The 25735-nt window shown below is 43.1% G+C and overlaps 1 protein-coding gene across 1 annotated transcript in view; it reads left to right on the top strand.

Annotated features, from left to right (window-relative positions):
• Positions 1-6412: 6412 nt before the first annotated feature.
• LOC134634103 (cadherin-6-like) overlaps positions 6413-25735 on the top strand; it is a 75105-nt gene continuing 55782 nt past the window's right edge. The window contains exon 1 of the mRNA XM_063483173.1: positions 6413-6701. The gene's annotated coding sequence lies outside the window, so the exon portion shown is untranslated. The remainder of the gene's footprint in view (positions 6702-25735) is intronic.

Raw genomic sequence — 25735 nt, 5'->3', positions numbered from 1 at the left:
TACACGAGTGTAATGAAGCAATAGCAAAGTCACAGATATCACAGATAAAATGTAATTTGATTATTATAATTATTCAAAATTACAAACTAAATTACTTAAGATATAGATTAAAAATACATTAGAGTTATACCTTTTTATTATAGTCTGAAATCCCTTTATTCAGATTTATATTTCTGTTTTTTTATTAACCAATAGCTAGCTAGATGTGCAATAGCATGTGTAAGGTTTGTTCCAAAAGCCCAGAGGGACTGTTAAACCAAAGCAAGAACAGACGTGGCTATTGGAGACCGCATGGAGAGCTCCAATCTGCCGGCGCAGCTTTGGGCCTCGGTGCCTCAGCTGTCCGAGCTGGACCTGCAGTGGGACTACACTGGCATGCAGTGGTCCAACATGCAGCTGCACTCCACTCAACTGGAACTCCTGGACAGCCAGCAGACTGCAGCAGGGCCTGTTCAGTTCACTACTATTAATACAGTATAATGTGGCAAATGATTTGTACTCATAACAATCCAAATGATATATTTTAAGACAGTTCCACATACTGTTTGTCCTCCTTTGGCAATAAATGTCCACCTAATATTTCTGATCTGTCCATAACGAATACATTTCTCCTACTGTTTTTATAAAAACTACAACTACACTTCTTTACTACAATTCCCAGTTGTTTACTTTTTTCAAAATCAAACTACAGACTTCTACTTGCGACTCCTTTAATGATTTCTGTCTTTGTTAGGGGCCACTGGACACACTGTTGATTTCATTCTTTTAATTATCTGGGTTGCCTCTTTATTTTTACAGATCTGAATCCATTGCTAACCCTTCAAGAGCTCAGATGTGCAAATGAATACACAGAAGGCTTAAATTTAACCAACAACCAAACAACCACAGCCAGCCAAATCGCCAACTGTAATGAGTTTACAAAAACAAGATAAGAACTCATGCTGAAAGGAGGAGGGGGAGCTTGTGCTGGCGTGACGGCCTGGAGGACTGAGGATGGATTGGTTCACTGCTTGTAGATTGGCGGTATAACCATAGCTCACTGTGTCCTCGTTTTTTTTCTGTCATTTTCAGACAGACCCTGGCAAAGCCAGACACAGATTAATGAAGTATGGGTGTCTATAAACACAGAAGCAAAGAGTCCTGGCAATTCTTTTTTTTTCTTCTTTTCCTGACCAATCCTAAAGTATCTCTGCTGTCAGGTATAATAGGAGCACAAATTTCTACCGAGGCTGTCCTCCACATGCCTTGTCTAACTCCATGCCCTATAAATGTCATTTTCCTGTAAAATAACACACAAGGATGAATATCTAGGCTTCCTATTCTAATCTATTCTGTCCTTTACAAGGCAGCTGTTGCACACATTTTCACAGCAGTATGTTTCTTATTTGCTCATTTATAATAAGATACAAGGAGCACTAACACAAAGCAAATAAGCGCATTTCCACATATTAATATAACAAGTAAAGATTTGTCAGAATTGGTGTTTGCAGACAGCTTCTTACTGTTGTGATATGTTTATGGAGGCCGGCTGTTAAATAATCTGCACAAAATACAGAGGCAATGGTGCAGTCAAGGGCAGCGGTTATTCATCTCAGGCTGATCTCCTGATAGAACATGATGCCAAATGCAGACATCCCTTTGGCTCACTGCATTTTGCGCTATAGGCAAGAGTTTGATGTTTGGTTGAGAGGACAGGACAGCAGCAAAGTGGATGCTTGGAGCACTTCCAGGGATTAAACTCATGAATCTAGCAGCAGCCAGTGGTCATCGTGACACAAACACTGCATGGGTGGTAACGTGTGCACAGCGTGGGGTCCTTGGCTTGGAAAATAAAAAAGAGAGAGAGAGAGGGAGAAATTTGAAACCATAAAACCATAAACGCCTGCAGACTTTTCTCCCATCTCCCACATTTTTATTATAAATGACATATGCTTTGTGGCGCTTGTCTTGCTAAAGCTTCATTAAGTGTTGTGAAAATTATGAGACACAAATGATAAATAAAAGAACAGGCTGTGCATCTCTGGGCTCTCTTCTTGATGTATTTTCACCCCTTGAAGCCTCGTTTGTGAAGTCTTATAAACGTCTTGAATATATCTACTAATTTTTTCCTTTACTCCTGTTACCTCATAACTTAATTATCCTGTTATGTCAAAAAAATCATACTTTGTTTACTTGTAACTCTGATTTCATTATCTCATCATCACAGCACTGCTTTCATGACTTCGCCGCTTAATTATGGGACTGATTATAGTTGGAGTGTCTGCCTTTGTTGCACCTTTATGACAATGAAATCTTCCACAAATATTCAAATTCATCACTTTATTTCACTGGAAAGTCTACACTTTAACTAAACTGCATTTATGTTGAAGGTAAATAGCAGCTGAAGGGTTGCACATAGTTACAGCATAATTAGATTATATATTTTGAGTTTGAATTGTTTTTTTATTGCATTCAGTGCACATACCAGCATTTACATGTACCTCAAAGCTTTTGGAATATAATAACATATTCTTTACAACACCAGCCTTTGCATTACCATTTGGTTTGTTCCTATTGAGGTATTGCAGACATGTGACCACTAACCACGTGACTTCACCATTTTTAAAGGCGTGACAGTCATGCTGTTAATGTTGGATTGAATGAACAAGGTCAGACAGGCCTAGAGAGTTGAAGCATGTATTTCCCAATCAACTAATATTATATAAACCTTCTCGTGATTGCTTTCGATGCTAGCAGAATGCTGCAGTTTTAGTTTGAATAGAAGTGATAGACGGACTTGTGTACAAACACTGTCCAGCTACTCTTCAGGTGTAGCAGTTTTACTTCCGGTGGGTAAGTAGTTAGCAAATGTTTTGCAGAGAAACATGAAAAACTGCAGCCAACTTTGACAAGTCCACTTGACAGTCCACACAACCAAAGCAATCAGCAGCAGCAGCTTCTTTGCAACTGATTCCATCCAGTGAGACCCAGAAACCTCCTGGAACCACTGCCAGCCAGCCAGGGAATACAGTTTTTTTCATAGCCACCAGTGATTGTAACATGTCCAATATGGTACTGAACTCTCGAGCAGTGTGTCCATGGCATGACATGAGAAACCGCAGTAGACAGTAAAACAGATGAATGCTTCTGAGTTTGAAAATTTGAGCCTGCAGGGGGCGATATCTGTGGTTGCAATAAGGCTTCCAGTCCCATTGAAGTCTATGGGAAAACAGCTCTTTGCTTTTAACTCTGTAAACACCTTCCTGGTGGGTTTTTGGGTTTCATACTGTACAAGACAATTATTTTGTTATTTTAGTGACTCTAAGGGTCAGACAAAATGACCGTGTGGGGTTTTTTTTTAGTCAGATTTGGCCCTTGCTCATCACATCCAGTTTCAAAACACTAAGATGGTGAGAATACTACATAGCGGCTTCATAATGGGACTTCCTGTGGGTGACATCATGGTAGCTACATTCATCTTTTACACACTCTATATTAAAACTAAATCAGTGAGCACCTCAGAATCAGCTGATTTAAAATTCTAAATTTAACATTTGGAGAGAGTTAAAAAATTATTGTCTAGAAGTGTTTTTACAAAGAAGAAATTACAGCTAGAAGATGAATCGGGTATTACACAAGGAAATCATTCACTGGCTAGAACAAGGACCTACCTTACACCCATAAAACTTCACTGAATTTTTCTGCATTTTTTGAAGTTTTCTCCAATGAAATACTAGAAGCTCATTTCTGCTACTTTATGTCCTAGACACTAAACTTGTGCAGTCTTTCCACTGAAGCTTTGATATAGTCCATGACTGTGACTCTTGGGGTGGTTATAAAAAGGATTTGGTTGCATTTTGTAAGAGATCGCTTGTGTTTTTCAACCCTGAAAAATTTGCATGCTTGTCTCCTGTATTTAAGAAGTTATGAGAGCTCAAAAACAGTGGATAAATAAAAGCACCCAATTCTTTGATTCACTTTGAGGGTCTGTAACTTGGAAATTTTAAAAGCGTGAAAGTCAAATTTTGCATGGATTCTTCAAGTAGGCTAAAGTTATTGTACAAAATAAGCAATAGATTCTGATGGGGTTTGATTTGACTGACTTTATATGCCACATATGTTATAACAAGTGTCATTATGTACTATATGTAGTCACAATAGGACAAATAAGTGTACTATAGTCACCAAAAAACAAGGGTCAGTTCATCTGGCTTGTAGTTCGGGTTACCCATTTAGATTTTTCATATGTGATTCCCAGATTTGTTGAGAAATCTCCCTTCTCTTAAATACAATGGGACTAAATGGCAATTGGCTTGTGGTGTTCACATGTGTCAAAACATACAACTGAAAAACTCATTACAGATTTATTTTAAAAAGAAATCACTGATAAATGTTTTTTGTAGGAACCATTTCTCCACTCACTGGATAGGTACTACAGACAGAACATTTTCTCCTACCTTATAGGAGTTTGTGTTTTTCCTTACTGAGCTGCTTATTGTGTTATATTCAGCTCTACACGTTCTAATATTTTATTCAGATTTGTATTTATCGAGCTCATTTTAAGCATATTAAATTGTGCCCCTTCTTTGTGTGTCTTTTTAAACCTGTTGAGCCTATTGTGCTTTTTTATGGCTCTTCTTTTTTGCTATTTTGTTATAGGCCGTGCTTAATATTTTGGCTGCTGTCATACAGGATACCCACCAAAACCATCGCCACCATTACAGCCACTTTTTTTTTGTTTTAGGTATAAAAATATTTCATTTATCTCTGTCTTACGCTAGACAACCAAAATAAGTGAAGCTAGCCAATGTTTCAGCTTAGCCAAGCGGGGCGCCATTAATATTTACATCCTGTCACGCTCTCCTGAGCACGAGCCACTCATCACGAGCAGAGGTATGTTCCCTGCTGCGGAGTGATAAGATTGAAGGGTGTTGGTAGAAAGAAAATAGTTCCTAAATGAAACCGCTTACTGCAAGGTTTGTGGATATTTTGGAGTAACAGGGTCATGATTTTTTTAAATGTATTTTTGTGAAGATTTGAGCGCCACAAGGTGAGTGCCATTTACTTCCATTATATTCAAGAGAAGGCCGACATCCCTAGCAGCGGAAATCTTCAAAATTGGGCAACTCACGCCAAAACAGTCTAAATCAATAAATAGCACCGCAGACCAGGGGAAAATATACATGTGTGATTTGATAAATGCATTTATTTATTTCTGTAATTTATTTTTTGTAGTGAAGTGGCCTTACAAAAAACGCCTTAATGGAAAACTGTACATCCTGCAAAGTTGTTTTGTCAAGCGAAATTTATTTTTTAAAGCATCTATTGAGCTGCAAAAGCTCAGTTTAGCCCAATTTTCTATTTGCAATAGTGCTCTTATGATTGAGCACTTCCCACTTGATTTTGCTCTTAATTGAGATATATTTAGAAATGCTAAAATCGTGTCTTGGCCGGTGAACACATAAACCTCCCCAAATATAAGTCTGACATGATTAGCAGCAGATCAGCGAACCACACAGATCAAGTTTTCTTTTCAAGGTAGGCGAGATCTCTCACAATGTTTGTGCCCACCAGCAAAACAGTTACTCTAAGAAAGTTTAGTTACAGGCTGATATATTTTTCCCCTCCCAAATATCGCTATAGCTGACATTTTGGGGAGGTCATAGTGTTTTAAACTGGATTACAGACTCTGAAATGACCACTGAGTTGAAGTGTCAAAAAATGAAAATAATAACCTTTATAAAGGTAGGGTTCATAGCAGGGATGCTGTATTAGATTGGGGTTTTAATATTAGAAGCCTCGACTAATAATAATAATAATAAGGATAGTCCTGCGGTAGCATTTAATCGTGAAGTATTAGTGGTAGAAACAGCAGGATGTAATAGAAGCAGTAAAGCCAGGCTGCTTTTACAGAAGTGCCTTAATAGTAAGTGTATGGTGATTGTTGCAGCAGCATTATTCAGTTCATAGAGTTGATTCATAGCCATACTTTAAGTACATTTACATTTGCAGCTCTGTTGGACGCACAAAAGAAAATACATGCATATTATTGAATTTATCATAAGCATAGTAGCTGTAGGCTTAATAGGGACATATTAAGACACATGCTAATTTGCCCTGGCATGACACTTGAGTTCACACAGTTACTCACATTTAATTAGCTATTGTAATAAGCCGTGATCTGTGGTTTACACGGTTTTAAAGGAAGCAGCCAGCCTAACTGGATGCTTTCGCAAATATAAAGATTTATTGATTGACTCCCAACCCGCAGTCAACCTATGACTTTGCAGCTGTTAATCACGGGGATTATGCAGATGCACAAATAAAACATCAAGCTTATTAATAAACTTGAACGCGCTCGCCCCACCGGAGCTCCTAATCTCCCCCCTTTCTGCCATCTTCCTTTTGTTTAGTTTTTTTTTTTGTCGGAGTGTGGCACTGTTTTTTTCTTTCTTTCTTTCTTTCGTTCTTTCTTTCTTTCCTCCCCTTCTCCCTTTCTGCTGGGGACTTGTGAATGGCAGCCAATGGGAGGGTTGAGTCCCCTCAGCCTCTCAGCCTCCCTGACATCCACAGCGAGAAGTGATGCAGCGCGACTGAGACGCGCAGTTGAGGTGGAACAACGGGCAACAAAAAAGCTGCAGCGAACGGATACACACTTGGCTCCGACGTGCGCCTTCAACACCCCGGGAACATTTCCTCCCTAGAATAAACTTCATTATCAGGTGAGCTTTGCTTGCAACTTCTCTCCGCCGGTGGGAAATTGTCTCATTTGTGCCCGATTCGCCGCTCGAACAGTTACTTCTTGTCTTTGCGGCGCGCTGTATTGTCCGAGTCGGGGTTAATTTTTTATTCTCGGTTGCCCACCTATTGGAAAATGACCAAAGCGAATTAGTCGTGTCGCCTTTATAAGACGGTTTCCTCTTGTATGGATTGTAATGAAATCGCAAGTGGGGCAAAAAAAAAAAAAGAAAGAGAGAAAGAAAGAAAATCCATATTTGGAGGGGACTAATTAGTGGGGTAACTTCGGGCTTTGAATTGGAAATGAGTTTGAATCGAAGTTATTTGTATGCATATCCAGAGCCTGCTCATTCAACTTATATCGGGGGTCAATCGGTGGCCAGTGGGTTCTTTAACTTTTCTGTTTCGTGAAAGGGCTCTGTGCGCAATTCTCATTCATTTCTGTGGATGTAGAAAGGAAGCGTGCTCCTCCCGGTACAGAGGTCCTCTGCGACGCATTTTCCCTTCTTTTTTGCCCTGTGATGCGATCATGCAGGCCTGGGCTCTCAACGCACCTTTGCCTTTTATTCTGTCGCGTATGAAACTTCACCCCAACCCAACCCCCCCCCGTCGCTCGCGTGAATCTATCTGTGAAGATTCCCTTTTTTTCCGCCCCTCTCCACCGATGATCGCGCTGAAGCCAGTGGCAAATCCACGGGATGCGAATCGATGCAGGTGGGACAGCATGCTCTGATAAAGGCGGATGACTGTCTATCTGTGGCCGCCTGCAGTCGCACTGTGATGCTCTGCTGCCTTTTCTTTTTTTTTGCTCTGCTGTTAGAGATCAGCTCAAAGGCCTTGCTTTCTTTTCCTCTTTCTGGGGGAGGGCACTCCTGGAGTTGACTCAAGTTTTCTAAAAACAACATGTCCTCCAGCGTTATTGACAACAAGATGATATCAGTGATGTGGCTGTGAATATTTAATGGATTCGCTGAATAATGCAGGCAGGCTATAAAGGGATTAACTTGGCTGTTTTACTCCAAACTTGCAGGTATCGACAGGGTGATGGGGTAGAGGTGTGGTGAATCCAGCAGCCCCTGCACAATCCTGAAAATTGAATTCTGTGCTTGGAAAAGTTTCGCCGTCCTTTCCTGTTTGCCTGCAGATTGCTCCATGTTAGTTATTGCTCTGGCTTAAAGTAAGCCTGAGGTAATATGCCTGAAGGCAGCCAAGAAGTTGTTTGGGGGAGTTGTCAAACTACCCGGGGAATATTCTGCAATAAGCACGCCTCTTCACACATGCTTTTAAAATTACAAACAAGAGCTCCTCTTATCCGAAGATAAGGGAGAAAAAGAAAGAAAAAAGCTTTACATCTGAAAATAGTGGGTTAACTTCGCTGCTTGCCTTTTTACAGGAACAACTTCCCACCTGTTTCTATATGGCACAAAGCAGCGTGGTGAAAGGAGATTGTCTTAACCAGAATAGCTTTTGTGGTCCAGGTTTTTCATTCGCTGGTTTGAAGTTTTGAGATGAAAGGGACAGAGTCGAATCTGTGGCTGATCAAAGTCAAACAGAAAACATGGCAGGTACTGAATATTTAAAGGCTCTGCAAACAGAGTCTGTATGTGTGCATGTGTGTGGGGATCATACAGTACATCATGTATGTGTTTATCGCGCCGGCTGCGCTGGAGCTTCGCATGAAGACATTTTTAAGCGATATTGCTGAACTGGTTTGACAGGCGGAGGGGGGATAGACATATTCCAGCCATCAGCGTTTTCTAAAGCAGAGCTCAGATTACAATAGACAGCCCCTCACATTTCATCTCCCTCTTCTCCCAAATATCTCTCCTCTGTGGGGCATGTGCAGCAGCTCAGGGGCTATTCCAAAAAGCTCCAGTCTCACTCTGCCGGCCGGCTCCTGTCTGTCCCTGTGAGCCCTGACGTCACCGGATGGTGGGTTTACCCGATGGCCAGACGACGATGACCGGTGACCCGAGCTGATTACATTATTTGTGCTCCAGATGGGCAGCATCATTTTGATGTGTCCTGCTCGTAATATTGAACGGTTCTAGCCCTCTCTGCAGTGGCATCTGGAGCTAATAAAATCACATCCCAGCGGTCTGTGCTGAAGCACCCTCCGATCCCCTATGGTGATCTCTGCGGCCCTCTTTTCCTCTCCTGTGAGCGTGTTTGGATACTTGTGGGCATTTGTTGAGCTTGCGCGCACGGCGAGTGGCTCTAATGTGTGTGTGTGTGTCCGTCTGTGTGTGTGTGTGCCTCGCTTACGAATGTTTGAAGTCAGAGGCAGAGAGCACCCCTGGGCATTGTAGTTCAGTAGATGCACCTTGATTGTTTGAGTGCATTAGTCACGGTCTGTATGATGTGATAATAAATCATGACGTTGTTTGTTCTGCGAGTGCTCCGGGATTCCTCCTAAGATTTTCTTGTGCCAAATATTTATCTGGAGTTGCTTCTTTCAGTGCCAGCCAACTAGGTCTCTCTGTTTTTCTTTTCTTTTTCTCTTCCTTTCAAATCTGAAGTTTCCCCCCCTTCCACTAAATACGTGACGCTGTCTTTTATTTCTCCAGGCTTCTTGTGACCATTAGAGCAAATTTTCTGCTGCCACAATGGTGACTTCTTAACTTGCTCCTTTACTAATGAGACAGATTCCCTTCAGAGACGCCTATTTATGGAGCCGTCAGATCCGTAATTGCATGGAAACCAAAATAAGGCGAGACGCGTGTTTCTCACCCACAGACTCACAGAGAAGGCAGGAATTTGTGACGTCTACTTCTGGTTATTAGATTCGTATTGTCAGGGTCCACCCTCACCTTGCCTCTGAAGGTCAACCTGAGTCTCAGAGTGAATTTGCTATGACTAAAAAAGACACAAGAATTAGATGGGATACAGTTAAGCCACGCGAAGGCTGCTTCTCGACAGGTTTCAGCTGAAGGGATTTGCGAGCTGGACGATGGCCAGGAGGGTTGAACATCTCTATAGAGTCTGTATAAATCCCTCCGAAAAAGGCCTATTCTCCACTCTGTGTGCTGAGAAGATAAATCCACACAGATCTGACAATTTATACCTCACTTAACAATGACTAATTATCACTTCCTGCTTCGTGTAGGAGAACACCAATTACACAGAAATATACTCATAAATCTGTTTTCAAAGTGGTTGGACAGAGATGTGGTGTGTGTGTGTGTGTGTGTGTGTGTGTGTGTGTGTGTGTGTGTGTGTGTGTGTGTGTGTGTGTGTGTGTGTGTGTGATGTAATGCACATTGCTGGATGAAGCTGATAGTAAAGAGCGCATGAACTGGTGATAAAAGACGAGTGCAGCTTTTTACAGTATGGCACAGTAGGACGGATGTGACTATGAAATCACTTAGATTCGTGTCTTTGGGGTGGGAGACGGAGTAAATCGCTGCCAATGTTGAATAACGCAGTCTGCCAACAGTTTTTTCTTCTTCTTTTTTTTTCTTTTTTTTTGGTCCCTCTTCCCCCTCAAACTGTGGCTTGGCTCCACAGCTTTTCTAATTATGAAGTGGCTGAGAGATAGCTTCACAGCTCCGACACTATGTGGTGGTTGAGCTAACCGAATGGCAATCTAACTGAATTACCAACAAAGCCTGACAGACTTGTGGAGTTTAGCGAACGTATTTGCAAAAGTAACATCCTCACCTTCCTGTTCAGCCACGAAATGTAGACACAGATGCACAGGCGCAGGCTCACACACATATGGAAAGAGGCGCGCGCACACACACACACAAGCACAAATGCAAGCAAACAAACACAGTACAAAGAGCGAAGGTGTACAGTTCTCCGCACGCTTCTCAGCACAATTTAACAAGATATATTAGTCACCCAGGAGGCAGCAGAAAGCCCGGCATCCACAGTGTGCAGCAGACTGCAGTCTGACAGTGGGAGATAGTGATTTACAACAAAGCCCCGTAGACCATGGCACAATTTCAGAGTTGCGGAAATGACACTGGTAAAGCAGGGGCATGAAAGTCTATCCACCAGCCACGTCTCATTTCTTACACCATTTGCCCTGGGATGGGGAGGGTGGAGAACGACGGGGCAGATGACAAATCCACTATTGTAGGTACCACACAATGAGTCGAGCCCAGGAGTTGAATTCTTTCCTGGATGTCATCGAAAATATGAGCGGAAACTGGATGGAGCCCACCTTCAAGGACACTGAACATTCCTTGGTTCTTAAATTCGAGGTGAAATCGATTTTTTGACCCAGCGAGCATACCGTTAGACTGCGGATTGGATTTGGAATTAAATCTCTATATCCAGTATGTGGGTGGGTGGGGGGTGGAAAACAATAATCATCTAATAGTGGAAATCACAGATCCAGATCACTATCAAAATCTAATCAACCCTTCTCAGGCTTGAGGCTGATCTCTCTGGCAAATTTCATGGAAATTTGTTCGTGGGGGTTTCAGACACCACGCTGACATACAGATTAAGTGACAGAGGTGAAACTGTAGCTTCCTAGAGAGGTGAAAATTCGCCCACACATTTAAACCCCAAAATGAGTGCTATTTTGTCAAAACTATATCTTGAGAGGATTGTGCTATCTGCAATTAGTAAAAACTATGTCATTTAAGAAAACTCGGTTAAATCACAAGTTCCATCCCTGGATGAATTCTTAGATTCTCTAATCTAGCTCCTTTGCTGGTATTTAATTTAAGAAAAGCCATCGTGTAGGTAACGTCTTGTATGATGTGTGTGTTTCAGCGCTGCCTTTGAGGTACCTGGCTCAGGAGCGAGAGTGCGAGTGAGTGCAGTAGACAGATCGTGTCCGCAGGTCCTGCCTTTCCCTTCTAGTTGGATTCCTGTCTGTGCAAAGCCCAGAGGCTTAACTCTGACTGCAGTAAGAGGACTGAGGAACGCTAAACACTGTCTGGGGGAAGGCTGCTGAACATGACAGCCAGTTAATAAGTGTATGGAAGACGAGCTTGGAGGGGTGGAAGGGGTGGGTGGAGAGGGGCAAAATTGTCTGTCTGACTTTTGAGACTTTTGTGAAAGCAAAGGGATGAAGAGGGGAGGATTGGTCAGGAGGTGGGTGAGTTTGGGGGGTGGGAGTTGGTAATATTGACTGTTGGATGACGAGAGGGTAATAGGAGATCAGAGAGTCCAGCCACAGGACAAGGAGCATTAGCGCCTGACTGGAGTACAATGAAGACAGAGAAGGCAGTGAAGGGAAAGGGTCGAGTGGTGGATGAAATAAGAGAGACTTGTAAAAGAGGGAAGTAGAGAGAGGTATGGCGAGAGAAGGCAATAATGATGCTTACTTTACCCCTGCAAGGCAGCAGCAGCGAGAGCTGTCAGCTTCAGGCAACGCTGGCTGGTGGGACGCTGTTGGGATGCCTTGGTATGTTAACCCCCCAGACACCACTGACAGTACGTGATAGATCGCGGCTGCGTAATTACGCGTATGTGTCTGTTTGCGAGAGAGGGCGATGCTGAGGTTGTTTGTGGGCCTTCGTGCGTGCGTGTGCATATTGAGGTGTGTCTTTGTATGACTTTTAGCGTGTCAATTTTTCTTGGCAGCGGCGAAAGCAGAATGATGTGATTTTCCCCTCTAACAGCCTCCAGGAGTAATGATCCAGGTTATTGCAGATGACGTGTAACACCTCAACCCAGCGGGCATTGGCGCAGTAAAACCTGTCCTTATAGGTTAGGCTTCAGGGAGGCTGTTGTCTTGGTGGCAGCACTGAGCGCACAATTCCTCTGTCTCCCAAACCTGTCACCTTCACATGGGCCCCTCCTTCTGTGGATAATGGTCTCCTGTCTATGTTGTGAATGATATCTGGACTCCATTGTGCGCCTGTTTCCTTCGCTGTGCTATTGTCCTGTAGAATGCCTTTGTGAGGTTTGTTTTTTTTCCTCTTCTTTTTCTTCCCGGAGAGGTACAATGTGCAGGCTGTATTCTGAGGTGCTGTAAATGAACAGGCAAACACATCAGCAAAGGTCCTATTTACTTTCAGTCTCAGGAGTGAAAAAGAGAGGTTTCTGCCATTGTTCTCCTACCTCTCAAAACATTAGGATGGTTCATTGTGAGCGAGAGAAATAGAAAGACCTCCGCACAAGCTACCTGTCGAATCAAAGTGTGTGCGCCGCCGTGGGACTGTATATTCCTCGGGGAAGGACACAATAGGAGCTTTCTGCTGCAACATGGGACACACCAATAACAGAACACTGCTGTTTCAAGCTAAATAATACCCTGGGCGTCCCTCAGACATAAGGGGGAAACCTGTCCCCTTTGAGAAAAGGTCATTGTTTAAGACCCCCAGCAGCTGAACACTGTGCTCTGACATGAATAACTGACAAACAGATGTGTCACAGGCGCCCAATTACTGTTTGACGCCGCTGTCCGTCAAAGACAAATGGGCCAGGACCTGCCGGAGGACTTTCACGTTGCTGGAGCAGGCAGCCTTAGAGTCCAGCCTTGTGCTGGAAGAGCTTTAAGCGCTCTGCAATAATTGAGTTTGATCTAATGGAGGCAATGCCAAACGTGGGTTATTGTTTGCCCGAGGACAATGCAACAGAGTTGAATTCATTGTTGGGAAAGATGCCGGGGGAATTTCTTTGAAATGGAAAAATTGCATTAAACATTCCATTTGTATTAATTATATTGTGCCTCTCATTAACATTGGCGCTGTTAGGAGCAGGAGCAGCAGAACCGCCGGTGGTATTGGGCTTAAAGCGGCACTCCGAGCAATAATATTAGAGGCAACCATCCATGCCTCAGGCACGCTGAAGCTGGCTGTGATGTCACTGACTGAATGAATATAGCTTTACTCTGAAGCATTGTGTCTGGACCTTTGGTCCTACGAGACATCAGTCATTCAAGTTACTCACCACTAGATTCAATTAATCATAGCCTTAATTCAATCCGATGGTCAGGCCTCCCAGCTGTAAGCCTTTAAGTGGGTTTTAAGAGAGCCGGAGCCTGCTGGTGTACGGTCCTCCGTGCTTGAGTTGATGGGCTGCCTGCCTACCAGGGATATAGTGACACTCCAGAGGTCAAGGGTTAGACTCACAAAGGCAGGTGGAGTGGTTACTTAGGTCTGGCGTTCACTAGAGTGAATGTGCAAACAAGAGTACCTAAGCACACATTGGTGTGCTTGAGCTAATGTGCAAAAAAGTGGATATGATACCTTGAGCTACCGGTTCATCAGCCTTTGCACACAAACATGAGGCAGCAGGTGCGCACGCACACACACATACACACACACACACACACACAGAGTACAATGTCAGAACTCGACCTACAGTAGCAGAAGCAGACACTTGTGAAATGCAGTGTGGATCTCCTCAGTCTCATAAATAATGGACGTCGGTGAAGCATCTGTCAACTTTTCTGTCAACTCTGTTCCAGATGGGAGTCAGACAGGCCAGGCCGGAGCAGCGTGTTACATACACAGAACAAACCTCCATCCAGGGTGCCTCCTGCACAGGCGCCCTGTTTACATCAGCACACTGACACCCGCGCTCACCTACATGCCTCAGCCTATCTGCTGATTATTTAGGTCCTGCACCCGGCTTCCTTCGCCGTCTCTTTCTAGACACACACACACTCACAAATTCAATCACAGCAAGAAAAAGAGCAAGTGTGCTCTGAAGACCTCCCCTTGGTTCAATAAATAAAAGTTTTTTTAAAAAAAGCCATACTGCTCTCTATCTAAATACACACATATCCCCCAAAGGCTCTTCGAGTAAACGCATCAGTAGCACCTCCTCACTTGGTGGCAGGGAAGCAGTAAACACACGCCTCCAATGGCCTACATGTTTGTTGACTTAAATATGGCAGCGCTCACGTAACATTAAACACTCGCTGTGAGTTCCTTCCAGACGTAGCCACAGAGCTTTGCGCCCGCTAAGTCACACTTCCTTGGCATCTGGCTCGGAGATATCGGGGTGTGTTGTCCACGGGCAAGCGGCCAGGAAGGGGACAAGCGAGCAAGCTCGGGATTTCCGCGCTGGAACAAGTTTCGGCAGCGACTTGGGCTCTGCCTCGCTTCCCTTCCCCCTGGCAGCTGGGGCGGGAGGATGAGTGGGTCGGGTGCTGCCGGGTGGCGGTTACTGTACGGTTGCTTTATGGACTAAAGCACTGTCTTCCCGGCCTTGTCGTAATAGAGGACTCAGCTCATAAAGCAGCATCATGATTTGCAATAAGCAGAGTTAGGGGAGAGTAATGAAGGTGTAAATCAACTGAGCCGTGGTTTTTCCTTCTTCTTCTTCTTCTTCTTTTAATCTGACGTTGGCAGTCTCTCTCTCCCTCTCGCTTCATTCCATGCTGCCCGCTCCCTCCTCTGCTTCTTCCTCCTTTTCTCTCTCTCCCTTCGCAGTAATGGAAAGCCTGGCACTCTGTAATAAAGCAGAGTGAGCAGCAGTATTAGTAAACAGTCGCCGCACTCATTCAGCCAAGTCCAACTCCTTTATTTTGTGTGTGCGAAGTATTTCATAGCCCCGTATGGTGTTAAGGTTGTGGGCGTGGGGGCTTAATGAATGAGGATGGAATGAAGAGTATTTAATTCCAGTCTGGGAGAGGGAGGGACTATTAAGGCTTCCTCATAAGAAAGCCTTTGTTTTCATTTTTTCACAGAAGTTCTGGACCAAAAAAAGAAAAGAAAAGCCTTCTTTTTTTCAGTTGCACTGGGAATGTAGATGCAAATGTGCTGCACAGAAGCTTTGCAAAGAGGAAGAGGACCACACAGCCATCAGCGAGGCACCAGGGCTCGCCTCGCTCGCTGCCCTTTCCCCAAATAAAGACGTCGTCAGAATTTTGAAATGGAAGTCGGATTGGAAGCAATCATCAAAAGAGAGGGTCCAGTACTCCCCAAGTTAAAATGCCTGGCTGGGAATCATGTTAAAATTTCCATTCCTCGCTCCAAATCGATCGTATGGGTCCCTGCTCTCCAATATCCATGGTCACCTTTGCTATAAAGTAGGGTATTACTTCTTTAATGCAGTGGAGTTTTATTCTGTGACCAGTGAGGAGAGGAAGGAAAAGAAATGTATCCACTGACCTCAAACACAAAGAAATGATGGCTGGGGATAATGAAAGAAAGTAGCTTGAGTTTTATATACACCGTACGTGTATATATGTGAGCAATGCTTGAAGTCCACGAGACATTGGCTTGAGTTATTTTCCTCGTCTGCCTGTTTAACGCCAGCTAGCCTCCGCGGACACGTTAATGCAGTATTGATTGTTTATCTGTAATAACACCATGCTGTTGCTGCTTGGGTGACAACAGACGAGGGAAGGGAGGAGGTGCTGCGGGTGGTAAGGTGGTGATAGATAACGCACTATACCCTCTTTTGACTGGTGGCTGGTGATTGTGAATCTGGGGTAAAACGAGGTGCCTGAACATATCCTATCTGGCAATAGTCCAGGTGTGAAATGGGAAATAGAAACTGGGGTGAAAACGTCAGTGCAATGTGGCCGCTGCTCGATAAGGCTGTCTCCTGTCTCTGAATAATTCAATCTCCTGCTCCGACCATTCTGGTAACTTCCCGGTGCCAATGCCGGCCGTCCACCCACTCTCTGCCCCTAGGCCCCGGAGCCCATATGGCCAGCTACAGTGTCTCTCAGTGACCTATGGCCGGGCCTGTTGTTGAGCCAACCCCCCCCCCCCCCCCCCGAGGAGCTTGGTAATTACAAATAAGCTGGAAGTCACACCAGCCACGGAAAAGGTGAGTGTGATTAAAGATGTGTGTACAGCAAAGTTCAAGGGGTGCTCTGCTGGCAGGCCAGCATATTGAAGCGTGGGCCTCGGCGGTGCCGGGGAATCAAACGCTAACTCGGATCAATCGGGCTTCTTTGTTCATTAGAGTCATCCATTCCCGGGAGTGGAATTGAAAAGAAAAAACAAAAAAAGCAAGCCATCTCAGCGCTCATTTTAGTGATGAGGCCGCTGTCCCTCAGGGGTAACGAGCAGAGGTAAATAAACATGAGTAACAGTTAAGGTCAGAGGAGATCATGGCCGTCTGTTCTGCATCTGAGACGATGCCTGAATCTTTTTTGATGTGGTCGGATTGAAAGACCCTTATTTACCAGCCGGATCTGTTCAAAAAGGAGAAGGAGCAAATACCCTCCTTTCATTTCTTAAGGAGCATTGCTACCAAAATATGTATTTATATGCGCCATTTAAATTCAGAAGCCTTCACAAAGTCTGCGGCTTATTCTTGAGTGGTATTCATACAATTTATACTGTTTTCATTTGTGGTGCGTTTTTCTATCCCAAGGCTAGGCTGATATCCTTGCAGGAGTCTTGCCCGTGACAAATGGCTTTCTTGACACTCGGCTGCCTCGCTGGTTTTAGTCGGGTGCGGTTTGAGAGGAATTTTGTCCAATTTACGAAGAGTCAAAAGCCATGCATGTCTCTAGCTTGTGAACATGTGTAAAGCCTCAACTGTTAATAATATAAAAACAGGTGCTCCTAACTGTCTCTGTGTGATTTTTATGGTGGGCTTCTGTGGGAAGGTCATTACTCTTAGTCAAAGGGGGGAACACATTTTCTCTGTGCAGCCTTTTATTGGGGTCATATTTTAAGTTGTTGATGTCTTTGTTTTAGCTCCATGTATTATTTAGGGTTTTGTGACAATTGTGTTTGTAGCTGCCTTGCTGCTGACCTGCTGTTACAGTCAATATACGCCTGAATGGAAATGTGCTTCCACATCGCTCCCTTTCGTGTAATTGTCACAACAGGGAGGCTGAGACAAACGTGGGAACACAACTCCTCCACTGATTTTCAATTCACTGCACCGAGTTTGACCTTTGTGTAGCCCAATCAATGCATCTGCTTCATGAGACGTACCATCATTTAAAAGCAATGGCTCCGTCTTAATCTAATATCCTGGAAGGGTAGTATTATAACGGAGGAAAAACAGTGTCATTGATACAGAAATAACAGCCTTTTAATTGCCTGGTTCACTGTGAATATTATCCCTACACCTATGCATGCTCTCTGGCCTTTTGGCCTCCAGACTGTGCAAGGCTAAATGTACAGAAAAGCCAGACTCTTGCGCTTGACTTCACATGAGCCATGCAAACACTTGGGAAGCAAACACTGATTTGCATAGAGACGGAGGCTCCCATAACCACCAGTGTATTACCACAAAGGCCACAGTGGGAAATGCAGGAAGCCGGCAGACCCTCCATTGAGCCTCTTCCCTCCTCCCGTCCCTAACCCCCCTCTGCCATTGTCAGTCCTTCAGAAGAGGGCTGTGCTAGACCACACGGCTGCTGGTGACAAAACATGTGCTCCGGTGAACACATAGGAAAGCAAACAACTCAGGCTGTCTCATCTGCTAACGTGTCACAGGATGAATGCCATTAAGCTATTATTTCTTTGCTCTTTATGCACGAGGACATCTCGTGCCCATTTGTTCTGCCATCGAGCAGAGGACGACCACATCTGTTTGCCACCAGGGTACTAGACATTATTAATCTTTTCACGAGGACATTTAGCAAAATCAGGCCTCCATTTATTAGCCCCTAGCACAGAACTGAAGAACTGGCGAGGGGAGATAATGATTTTAAGCTCCCATTTAGTCAATTAATTCTCGGATGTGGAATCAGAAGCTGCTTGCTCAAATGCGAGAGTCTCTGTTGTTTATGATGTCATAGTCTGAAATCGCATTTTTTCAGGGCTTAAAGTAATTATTTGGACCTAGATCTGTCACGCACTCATGCCACCTTAATACAGTAATGCTTAACTAGAGTAGTTGTTGGGTCTAAGCAGTAGAGACAAACAAAATAGTCAGGTGTATAGGTAGGTAACAGCCAATAAGTGAAGCTCACTAAAAGTATAGATAACATCTGAACAGCCAGTAGTATGGAAGCGCTTTGAACTATTTATAAAAAGGTTATTTATAAAACTATTTCAGAGGTATGCTTATAATAATAATAATAATAATAATAATAATAATAATAATAATAATAATAATAATGATGATGATAATAAAAAATATTACAAAGAAGAGGAAGCTTTATGACCTTGTTAAAAAAAAGCGCTATATAAATAAAGTGCTTCTCAGAGAGAAACTGCAGAATTATAGAATATAAAAAAATCCAAGAACAGTAATTACTATTAAAATAGCAAATAAATAAATAAATAAGCCAAAATGTCATTGTCACCCATTCAACTTTCATGAAAATGTTTCTAAAGTTTTCTACAAGTATTAATACACATTGTTTGTATATTAGCTAAGAATCAATGCAAATATTTTAAAAGTTTGTTAAAAATATGATCAAAATGTTAAATGATCTAACTAAAAATGATCAAACTAAAAATGTGGATACAAATTAAAACTTTGTAACTGTTAAAAAAATATAAGTAAAGCTGTAAATAAAAAGTTTGAAATTAGTAACTAGAGATATGGCTTGCAGTCAAAAATGTTCATAAACAGCATCGACAGTAAAAAAAAAAGATTTGCCTTAAACATACATTATTTCTAATGGCCACCAGGGGGCGATAACGGCTGTTATCTTCTATAGAACTATATGGATTGTTTACCAAACGTCTACATGGCTTTCCAATCATATATAAGTGTTTGGTAAACAAAGTGTTTCTTGGTGAGTTTACGAGTTTCAACGACATCAAAGTAGCTACTTTTAGTCTGTCTATCATAAAGAGTTGAAACAAGTACTTAACAGTTGAAATTTCCTGAAAAAAATAATTCTTCTTCAAATCGTTAGCAATAAAAGAATAATAAATGAATAAAATTGTTTGGTAAAACACACGTAATGGGTAAGTGGTTGAAGCTGTTGGCTAACATGTTGGCTAAATGTAAGTAAGCAGTGGACAAATGGCTGAGGTAGTCAGGCAGTATTTATGAGTAAATGTTATGACAGTTTGCTAAGTATAACTGATTAAAGGATAAGCTGAATTTAATCACTAAGCGTAAATACTTAGCTTAGAGTAATCCAGTAAAATGGACTCAAATTAGCTGATTTGAACCTGAGGGGAGTATGAAAAGGTTCATCTGACAGGACTCAGTGGGATAAACGAAAGTTTGGGAATCACTTCATCTCACACTAGGGGAAGTAACTGAGAGGATACTCTTCTGCTGCTCTGTCACTTGCCATAAACACTGTTGTAAGTTCAAAGGTGCCCATCTCTGTTTTTGTGACGACAGGAAGAAGGAATAGGGAGTGAGCTGAAAGACCAAGCAGTGTGTGGAGAGCTGGCAACCCACAATTTAGTCCAGACTGAAGAGACATATAAAATCAAGTGTGCTGGAGGAATGGTTACTTCAGGAGCCCTCTGTGGGTTTTAAACTGGGCCACTCCAGCTTTGGTTGTGAGAGCCTCGGTCTGAGTGATGCGGGCTCTGCTGAATGATGGCACAGTGGAAATAACTAGAAAAACAGGCAAAATAGCTCTCATTGACTTGGCCCAGATTGTATGATTTATATGGGTTATTTGGTATGCATTTGGGCAGCGAGGCAAGGTAATGTGTTTGCAGTGAGCTCTGGAGCGGTGCACTGGGATGAATGTTGTGGTCTCCCCCTATCTGTGTGTGCATGTGTGTGTGTGTGTGACAGGGATAGTATGAGCTAATTTGTTTCGATTACTGTCGTCCATTCAAAGGCACAGCCTCACATCCCGACACGTATGATCCGGAAATTGGTTAATCACATAGTCTACAATTTGTTGAATTCACACGCAGCACATCCCGTTTCCTTCTAAATATTTCCTCAGATATGTTATTAGTCTGTGGATAAACATCTAATAACATCCTTTCCCTGAGAATATATCGGTAGGGGTAATTGTTGGTAACACATCTTTGCTGAAAACTTAATGTGCTATTTAGCAGCAGATAGGGGACTTAGAGCAACTTTAACTAAATCTTGGTGCTATTCCAGTGTTGCAGGTTGAATCCTAATTTCGACTAGAGGACTCTGGTGTTTTGCAGGCGTTCAGCGAGGAATTTCAGTTCAGCTTTGCATTCCAATTTGACTGGGGATTTTCAGCTGTTTATTCTGCAGCGTTTTATGATGATGATTTTGGCCTCCTCAATCTGTGGAGATTTTTTTTAATATATATTTTCTTTTGTGGTAATATCCCCCATCTGTCTGAAATCTCCTTTTAGTGATCAATTTCCTTGCCTTAATCTGTGAGGCAGTGGGCACGTCTGTACATCAGATTGGAGTGGGGTGAAGTTATTTTCAAGACAATGTGACAGTGTGTCTAGACAGAGTTTCTCAGCTAAACAAAAGATCAATATATATTGACAGGGTTGTGAAGACATTGCTTTTTTTTCCTCTCTTGGTTTCCATTTTGCTGCAAAAACGGGAAAAGGGAGCAAAAGTTCACCCAGATGCTCAGTTTTTTTTTTTTCATAATTGGCTTCGGGGAAGTCGGTTGTGAACCACTAACCCACATGGGCAATAAGACAAATGGAGACTCCCACATTTGGGTCGAGTGTTTCCCTATTCACGCTTGGAATTTAGGCTGTAGATTTCTCCAGCGAGCGGCATAACATGGATTGTGACATCCACTCTGAGTTGGACTTAACAAACCGAGTCTGAGATGAAGCAAGGACGAGGAAACGGGGAGGCCAAAGAGAACAACCTGCTGCTGACACCTCCTCACATTAGCAGCCTTATAAGGGCCTCCTCTGTGGATTGTAACATGACCAGGTTACCTGTGGCACCAGTTCCCAACCCTCCTCCTCCTCCTTGCCGTCTCCCTTGCTCAGCCACTCGGCTGACATTCTCCTCTCTCACTTTTAATTGCACCCCCGGGGTTTTTTCTGGGTTGCTGTGCAAGTCTTCGGCTCAACGGGCGCGATAGGGTGCTTTGCCGTGTCGCTCATATCCCTCGTTAGGGAAAAATAAAAAAACAAGAAGAGAAGAGAAGGTGGGAGAAGTAGAGGAGGAGTAATCTACTCTAGATTAGGCTAAAATGCCACCCAGGCCCACTGTTTGTAACAGCCCATGTTCACAGAAAAGGCCATTAGCTGGCCAGATCCAATATGTATTGATGAATGCATTTGTGCAGCTCACGTTGTCCCTGTCTCTATCCTCACGGTCCTGTGTTCGATAAACCCGATAGATGCATTTAATAACTAATTGCTCTGATTCAAAATGTTATCCCAGGCAATTCTTTGAGCGTAGAATCATGGGGCATTCTAAAATTGGCAGCAGACACATTAATCTTGCTTACCCAGCACCCACCACAAAGCACAAGTCTTATTGCTCTATGGTGACTCCACACAATCTGTGACAGGCAATTTAAAGCAATTTACTTTTTTCATTTTTTCATCAAGCATTTTTTTTAATGCAATTAAATGGCACATGATATGAAGTGAAGACGGGGCAGGCGAGGCAGCCAGTGTGTGTGTGTGTGTCTGTGTGCAAGGAGGGAGAAAATAAAGGCAGCCTTGTGCTTGTTGTAAACACTGCCTCTTAACTGGGAGAATATAATTATGGTGTCATGTTCTATTACACACCTTCATTATGACGATGGTGCTCCCTGAGAAAGCAAACAGGGAAAGACGAGACCTGTGGCTCTGTTTCAAAATTCACCTACAGCAATGGGCGTTCGAGGAAGATGGCTCGAACAAGAGCAGACTCATTTTTATTCTTCGGTTACACGTTTTTGCTCCGGTTCCTCTTTCTTTAACAGAAAATTAGGGTTAATTATGGCTTGTGTTTAGCCTGTAGTCCCCCACCATAATTTCTCCGTTTTCTCAGTTTTAATTACATTGTACTCACCGTAAGTGTGATCCAGAAACACAGAGGAAGTAGCAGAACCTTTAGATGAACTTTATTTGGAGTTAAAATCCTAAACTGCATAATAATGGTGCAGCATCGCTAATTGGTTTTGTTTGTTTTGTTTATGGCGTTCTGGCCACTGCCATGTTGTTTTTCTGCACACAGAAGTGACCACAGTCTATGCATATTGTCTATGTATGCCTTTTATCTGGATGAATGCATTGACCACATGAGTGCATGGCACAAACATAAATACCTGCTATTTAGTCCTAAGTAAAACACAAATAGGATACTTCAATGTGGATTTCTTGAATGTATAATTATTACTGGTAGAGAAAGTTGTATTATTTATCTAATAATTGCATCAAGTATGCTTAATGGAATAGCAGACAGCTAGCTGATACAGGAGCCTGTCCATCAAAGTGGCCACACCACAATAATCCATGATTTGGTCTCAGTGCGATTAAAATAGGCAGATTAATCAAAAACTATTGTTGTTACAAATTGGGAACTTAGCTATAGATACCAAAATCATTTTTGTACCAGAGTTTCAAAGTTTTTCTCTGAGTCAGTGGGGAATGACCCACTTTTGGAGACAGCCTCAAGTGGATATTAGAGGAACTGCAGTTTGTAACGCTTCATTTGAAAGATCAGCTTTTTAAAATCTGTAAGGGATGACATGACTATTTATGGGACACAACTTAATTAGAGACTGATTTAATCACAACACTCCAGATGTTCAGAGGAGGGATGCAACAAAATTATTATAGCATCAGACTATATTAGCTTGAGAAAGACAAAGAGCTAACCATGCTTGTCGCTTTTATATTTAGCTCTTTGATATTTATACAACAGTTTGGCAGTTTTTCGGTTAAGCTTAATGTACTTTGTTCAGTTTTGGCACCAGTGACCTCAATTTTCAGCATCAGAGGCTGCTGCTTAAGTCACAAAGGCCTGCGCCCTTGGCAACCACCGGCCGAGAGTGACCTAGCTGGTTGGCAAGCCATCGCCGACAGCTGCTGGGTGAAATTGGTTGCAAAGAGGTATGCAGCACTGCACCAAAACCCTCTTTGCAATTGCTTTGATCACCAGCAGATTCCCACTGGTGCCTATAGTTTGCACAGACTATGCTGTTACGTCTCCAAACACTCACCATCTACTCATGCAGTAATAAAAGTGTGAAAAGTGAGTAAAAGTTGCACTTTTTGAAACATGTTGGTTGCAGCGGTGAGGCACAAATTTTACTTTGCAGATGAACGTTCTTCATTTTACGTTTGGATCATCCTTTTTTATGTTTCGCTACCACTTGACGAGTAGTTGGCGAGCGGTTGCACGCAAGACACCAACTTGTCTGCAAACTGTCTGTAACCATAGCAATCATAAGGCGGTTTTTGATGCAGCACCCAGCAGCGCCCAGGAATCACTTTCCAGCCAGTCATGGAATGCACATTTTTCCGTAGTCCTGTGGTTCCCATGGGGTCTCCGACTGCTCTCTTGGCCTGTTTGAGAGGCGTTAGGTAAACACACAAAATGTGCACACCCAAATTTTGTTATTCATTGTATAATACAGTCTGCATACTGTGATGGATGCAGTAGACACTTGGAGTGATATCTTTTTCTCTTCTTCTTTGTTTTTTCTGCCAACTAATTTGACCTCAGTTGGGTTTGGTGTATCTAGTTTAAGTTTTGCGTTCTCTTGATCTCTCAGACTTCTTTAAGGAAGGCAAATACAAATGATGTATTTTAATACTGAAAATAAGATCCAAGTTGAAAGAAACCAGAAATTCCCTTAAATCTCCATCCTTTCTTTCTTTCACCGTCAGCCTCATAGAGTATAAATGTAAAGAGGCAAGCATTTTTGTCGTAGCCACTGGGCTCCACGTGGCACCGCAGCATTCTTAACCAGCCATGACATTTTTTGACGTAGCAAAAATCAAGCTTTAGCTGACTTACTCCTGGTCGTGGTCCCTTGTCAAGAGAATTATCAGGGCAGGGACTGTACAATATGGCTTCTAGGGTATGACAAATGTGGTCATGGGGCGAGCGCTCCTTAGGGACAGTGGAGCCCTCTATGTAGTGAAAGCATTAGCTTTCCACAGTGACATTATGAAGAAATCCATTGAAAAGGCCGGCTTCCCAGTGCTGAGGGACTGGAGGTAGAAAGCTTCATGAGTCCACCCCAGAGACTGGCTGGTATTTCCAACCACGCTGAAGCCTACAGCAAATCAATAGCACAAAGTCCCACATGCTCCTCTCCAGCGTCAATTAAGTAAATTCATAAAGTCGAGAGAGCAGGGAGTTGGGGGAGGGAAATGAAAAAGGGAAAAAACTAGAGAGAGAGCAGGGGAAAAATCATCCAGTCATCTTACAAATTTGGATAGGAAACAGAGCGTCTGGCCTGTGAGTTGCAGTTTATAGAAAGCGGAGGGTGGTGGTCTGAGAGACTATTTCTCTACGGGCATTATTAAGAAGCCTGACAGTCCATCTCACTTTCACCTGCCTCCATCAGCGCACGCCTGTTGACCTGGAAGTCTCCCCCACCCCACCCTCCCCACCCCGTGCTGAGCCAGGCAGAGGACACATGCAAAGTGACTGGCTTTCAGCGAAAAGCCCAGCGATAATGCATATCAGCTTAGGCCTATGCAAGCAAAGCAGGCATACGCCGGGGGATGGGGATGGAGATGTGAGAGGGGGGAGGAGGGGGGACTGCTATAAACTGCAACGCATGAGGGAAAAGAGAAAGAGGGGACCTAACCCCCAGTTTCAATTTGCCTCATAAGGGGAAAACAGGGCATGCCTTGGCTGCCTCTAGAAGACAGGTAGCGTAATGGATGGGCCAGTCTCCTAGCCTGACTGCTGACGCTGCTCTGACAGGACGTTTCTACCTCTCCTTCACTCCCCACCCCCACCCCCACCCCTTTTGCCCCTTAGTGTTGTCACAGTAAGTACCTGATATCTAACTTTAGGCATGTGTGTCCTGTATGCAGAAGTTCAGCGTCTCATCTAGGCGACATAAACAAACATTCGGTTTGACATTTGTTTAACAGATCACAGAATCTGGTTTTCTCTGAAGTCGTGCCACAATGCAGTCCACAAGACACGCCATCATTCACTCTTATGAATACAAAGAAAAAATAAACAGCAGCAGCTCTACTGATATTTTTCTTTTGTCATAAACAACTTAACACTTGTGAAACTGAAGAGATGGTTAGTTTTTAAGACCAGTCTGATCAGTCCTCTTTTGAAATGTGTACAAAAGGTAACTTATTCCTTAAAAGGACAATGGAAACTCATC

The sequence above is a fragment of the Pelmatolapia mariae genome, linkage group LG9, assembly GCF_036321145.2.
Source record: "Pelmatolapia mariae isolate MD_Pm_ZW linkage group LG9, Pm_UMD_F_2, whole genome shotgun sequence".
NCBI lineage: Eukaryota > Metazoa > Chordata > Actinopteri > Cichliformes > Cichlidae > Pelmatolapia > Pelmatolapia mariae.
Note: the sequence above shows the minus strand (reverse complement) of the source record. Positions and strands in the feature narration are given on the sequence as shown.